Source organism: Crocodylus porosus, unplaced genomic scaffold (assembly GCF_001723895.1).
Source record: "Crocodylus porosus isolate Cpor-Errol unplaced genomic scaffold, CroPor_comp1, whole genome shotgun sequence".
NCBI lineage: Eukaryota > Metazoa > Chordata > Crocodylia > Crocodylidae > Crocodylus > Crocodylus porosus.
The window spans coordinates 16,073,794-16,079,059 of NW_017728923.1; the positions used below are offsets into that span (position 1 = coordinate 16,073,794).

Consider the following 5,266-nt stretch of genomic DNA (forward strand, 5'->3'; position numbering starts at 1 on the left):
GAGCACTGCCAGGAGTGACCAGGAATAACGGTCACAAGCTGGCAGAGGGCAGATTTAGGCTAGATATCAGGAGGCGCTACTCCACGGTCAGGGCAGCTAGGATCTGGAACCAACATCCAAGAGAAGTGGTGCTGGCTCCTACCCTGGGGGCCTTTAAGAGGAAGTTAGATGAACACCTTGCTGTTGTTTGACCCCAGTAATCTTTCCTGCCATGGCAGGGAGTCGGACTAGATAATCTACTTAGGTCCCTTTCGACCCTAGAAACTAGAAACTATCTCTGGCTTCTCTCTGCCATGTGGGCTTTGACTCTGGGGAAGCTTTTTTCTAGTTACCTTATTGCTCTCCACATCAGCAGTCCCATTTCTTTCCTCCCCTCTATTCCTTAATTAACTAGGTGCTTTATTTGGCCCCAGGACCATTGACAAGTAATAAAAACAGATAAGTTCACTTCTACAGAAATCTCTCCCCTACACCGAGTACCAGAACATACCCCATCCCTGCTGAGGAGTCAACAGCCTCCTTGTACCTCCATCAGCTTCCTGTACTGCTGAAGTCACCAGCAACTCTTTGCAGGCTGATTTGTGTCCACTTCTACTTTAACCTTTTCTGGTTCTTACAGGACATGGGACATGACGGTTAAGTGAGAAAGGACACGTCCGGAGTAAGGACTAAGCTAGAGTTCCTCCCAAGAACCATACCCTGCTTTGTCTGCTGATACCGTCCTTATTCCCTTTACATGAACCACTTCAGCAGTCCATCAAGATGAAGCCAGTTCCTCTTACTAACATCAGTGTGTCTAAAAGGACAAAAATTAAGATGTCTTAACAGGAAGCAGGTTTATATTTTTGAGGGCACCTGTTTTGAGCAGGATGAGAATGAAGTAAACTTTACACAGAAAATGAGTAAGTATCTCTGATAACACCTTAATCACTTCTCCAGCAAAGTGACACTGAGCATTTCAAGGTTTGCTGTTTGTTGGGAGAACTTACACAGTGCTGTAACTTTTCACACAGCTAAAATCGTTACGAACCGTCAATACTATGGAACGTTACCCTTCTCATCAGTGACGTTAGCTGAAAACTATCACCTACCTCTAAATAATTCAGTGATGCTGTCTCCTCTTTGACTGCAGCGGAGTTCAATATTAATTTCTGTGCAGTTGCTTTCCTGCAGAGCAACTGATAATTGCATTGAGATATATGTAGTGATGAATTTCAAATGGAAATAATGTAAACATTTATAAGAGCAGAAAGCCCAGCAGCCCAGCAGAAAGGAAGAGGAAGTTTTGCACACTACAAATAAACCCAAATCCCTGTTGGGCCCCTCTGAATTCAATTCAGTTAGACTAGTACAGGGGGTGGAAATTCAGTCCCCATTTTTCCAGAGTACTAGATTGTTTACTCATTCTTTTTTAAGGAGTAATAATTTTTCTTATCCTACATCTTAATGCATTGTTTACCAATGGCATATCATTCCAATTCAGAAAAACCATGAATAGTTAAAAAGCCAGCTCTAAAATACAAGCACAGAGAGCAAGTTATAGACAGTCCATGGAGCAGGAGGCTGACTAGGTCTTTACTCTCCAAAGTGGATTCTGGAACCAGTCAACCCACACTGAAATCAGCTCAGAGACGGAGAGTGCAGAGTGTCTTGGAAATAAAGTGCTAAAGGATTATTACAAATGTATGTTTTTATAACTACAACTGCAATGCATGTTCTTAAAAATAAAATAAAAACCAAGCAACAAAGCCCTTTTTCACCTGAATTCTGAATCATAAAATCAGTGTGTTTGTGTTAGGTTACAGTATTAGGTAAGATGGAATTCATTTCTAGCCAAGAGCAATACAACCTTCTCCCCTAGGGAATAACAATGCCCCCACTATAGGAAACCTTGGCAAAATTGAAAATACCATTTCACACACTAGGCAAGGTTAGCCAACCTGTGTCGCACCTTCTGTGTGTGTGTGGGATGCAGCAGGCTCAGGAGGGGACAGGCAGGGCAGCAGGAGATAGGGCAGGAAGCAGAAAGCAGACCTACAAATTAAGCAGGGAGCAGAAAGCAGAGCAGATCTGGCAGGAGAAGGAGATTAGAGTGGCATTCAAGGAAAGTGCAAGGCTAATTTGTGACACCTGCCAAAAAGGCTGGCCCACAATGCTCTAGGGGACAGATGCTAATGTGGGTGACTATCCCAGGCAGTTTGCCAAATATTGTCCAAGCAGAATGCCTTGCAAATGGTACAAGAAAATAGGTGGTGAAATTAACAGTAAACAATCAATAAAAGACTGTTATTGTTTTTCAAGACAGTATGGATATGCTTGTGATCTGTGACCAGATCTGCCACTTGTATGTGGTACGGTGAAGTGCTGTTGTTTAAATTCATTGTTTATATAAAGGCAATCCTCGACTTATGACTGAGTTACAACACTCGTCACTTACAACATTTATAAATTGACACCCTCTTTTGACATGGGTTTTGACTTCACAAGGGTCGATACAGCTGCCCCCAGCTGGTAAGTCTGTTGTGGTGGAAGGGGAGGGGAAGGGAAGGAGCATGGGGGGATGGGGCAGATCAAGGCCCCTGTGGTGAGGGAGGGACTGGGGCTGGGTCAAGCACTGCCCAGCCAGGGCCAGGCAAGCACAGGACTGAACTGTGGCTTGTCGGGAGGGTGTGGGGATGGCGTGGGCAGTGACTTCCACCGTTGCATGCTGTTCATCTGGCAGCTCATCTGGTTGTTCCCACCGCTCTTCCTGCCGGTTGTTCAGGAGGGCATGGGGGTTTGTGTAGCCCCATATCTGTGCGGGGTGGGGCAGGCGGGGCTGGGGCTACACTGGGCAGTGCTCTGGGCAGGCAGAGGGGGCTACAGCAAATTTTCAGGTGCCTGCAGCCCCCCATGGGACCCACTCCACCATCCGCCCTGCCCCAATACAGGTGCCCCAGTCCCAGCCCCTGCCCCAGTTCTTCCCTCACTGTGGGGGGCATTGATCTCCCCACCCACGCCCCTTCCCTCCCCCCACAGTGGGCTTACCAGCTGGACGCAGCTGTATTGTAAACTGCTGTATCCTTTACTGTTGTAAAGGAGCCAAACCCCCATTTATAACACTTCCTATGGAAAAAATTGTTCCAACTTACGATGTTTTGACTTAGGACACGATTTTCAAGAACCAATTGTGTCGTAAGTCTGAGGACTGCCTGTATTCACAAATATTTAGCAGCAATAGCATGTCTTTACACATATTATTCATCCAGTTCAAGTGCCCATTTCAGTAAAAGCAAGCATTACATTTTTCTCCCAGAGAAATTAACAGTAGGTAGCTAACTACTTTTTATGTAGCATCAACTCTTTGAAATGATCCAGTGCCCAGTGAACACAATGGAGAGACTCATGCTGAATTTGATGGGCACTGCATTGGGCCCCTCTTTTTCAACTCAGAAGATTTCTTGAATTATTGTTAAAGCTATGTCAAATGTACACCTTCATCTAGAGAGTCTGGCTTTGTTACATTCTTTTTATGCAGCCGTCTACAAGAGTCTTAAATCCCTAGCCATTCAAGGAGATGGCTTAAATTGCATTGTCTGCACCCAATCCAAGGAAAGGCGTGTGGTGATCCAGTACAGCACTTAAGCTCCACTTTTCTGTAAATACGTTTCATATTCTATCTTGTTACAACATTTTTCCTTTCCAGTTATTCACTATCATACAGTCTTTAGGCAGATTAATATGAATGAAGGCTATTTACCATAGTTTGTGCTTGATATCAAATCTACAAGGCATTCTCCTTGGACAATATTTGCATATAACATACATTTTTGTCTTATGTCGTAAAGCAGGGAGCTTTATAAAAATAGCTACTTGGTAATCATTGTTGATGAGAACAGATGTTAGTGGTACATTAGCTAACTGCAGAGACTTGGAAGGAGAGCGCCACCATTCTGGAAACACTGGGTCGTGTTTTTTTTCGAGTGTGAGAGCCTGTTTTTTTCCCTCTCTTCTTTTTTATTCAAATCCAATTTAAAGTCTTACACAGTAAAGCTATTCCCTCAAAAGTTTCCATGGCTGGTTCAGCTAACTCAGCCCATTTCCTAAGAATTCCCTCAGGCTACTTATTAACTGGTACAGGCTTTTTCTTAAAAATAAGTAATAAAAACTGCAAATTTAGCAAAATATAAATTGAGATATCTAAGGGGTACAAGATTCCCCGTATGTCATTTCTAGTTGTCATTGAAGTCTATTTGAAACTATGATACTACAATCTCCTCAGTGCCCAGTAAAATTTTACGAGAAGAAATTACAGTAAAATAATTTCTCACCAACTCGCTGCTGGTCCTTCAGACTACTCAGCCTGGACTTTGTGCACCTATGGGACAAAGCAGTTAAAAATCTCTAGCTGTGTAGGGCAAACTAGAACTAATATGAGAGGCTGGCAAGAAGCTGACTCACTGCCTCAACATGCTACACATGCATACATGAAATAAGCAGCCATTACAGCTGCTGGCTAGCATTTCTTCATATTGCAATTTCCAAAACACTTTTAATTACATTCAAGTCCATAACTGGCAAATGCAGATCTTGAGCCGGAATGCAGAATGACTAGCAATCTCTGTAGTGCTGAAAGAAATCGTTCACAACACTATACACGGTATTTTGATCTAGTGACTAACTGGTCTGTGTAGCCATTCAGACATAGGAAATTCTTCCAGACAGAGCTCTCTACCCCACTAAGTTCCTGATTTAATGGCATCAATGAAGGTTTTGGAAGAAACCCTACTGGGGATAACCTGTCAGGGTTTTGCACCAGTTGAGTATGAATTATGCATGAAGCTCTTAACCCTGGCCCTTTCCTATTCCAGTTCTTGTGCCAGTCCATATTATAAGGAGTGGGGACTGTTTGTAGAATGCAGACTGGAATGACTAGCAATCTCTACAATGCTGTATTTCAGTTGCTCGGCATTTTCGTTGTAAATTATTGAGGGCCTCTTCAGAAAGGCTGTAATATCCCTTTTCAGCAGCAGGCCTTTCAAACTCAATAGGGAAAAAAGCACATGAACTAAAGTGGTGCTTTTCTTGTCTTGTGAAATTCCATTTAGGTTTGACCAGATTCTCAATTAAAAAGTATTCCTGCTTGTAAAGCATGGGGTGCCAAAATGTTAGAACCTGACCATTTTAGAGGTAAGCCAAAGCTGCATCATGTGCTGCCCTAGAAACTGCCAGGCCAGATCTAGAAGTAGCGCATGGATAAGGAATTGGCTGAGCACCTTACACAGAG

At 43.4% G+C, this 5,266-nt stretch overlaps 1 long non-coding RNA gene across 1 annotated transcript in view; it reads right to left on the reverse strand.

Annotated features, from left to right (window-relative positions):
* The window catches only part of LOC109313559, a 29,535-nt gene extending 25,068 nt beyond the window's left edge, over positions 1-4,467 (reverse strand). The window contains exon 1 of the long non-coding RNA XR_002102084.1: positions 4,311-4,467. This is a non-coding gene — a long non-coding RNA (uncharacterized LOC109313559). The remainder of the gene's footprint in view (positions 1-4,310) is intronic.
* Between the last annotated feature and the right edge of the window lie 799 nt (positions 4,468-5,266).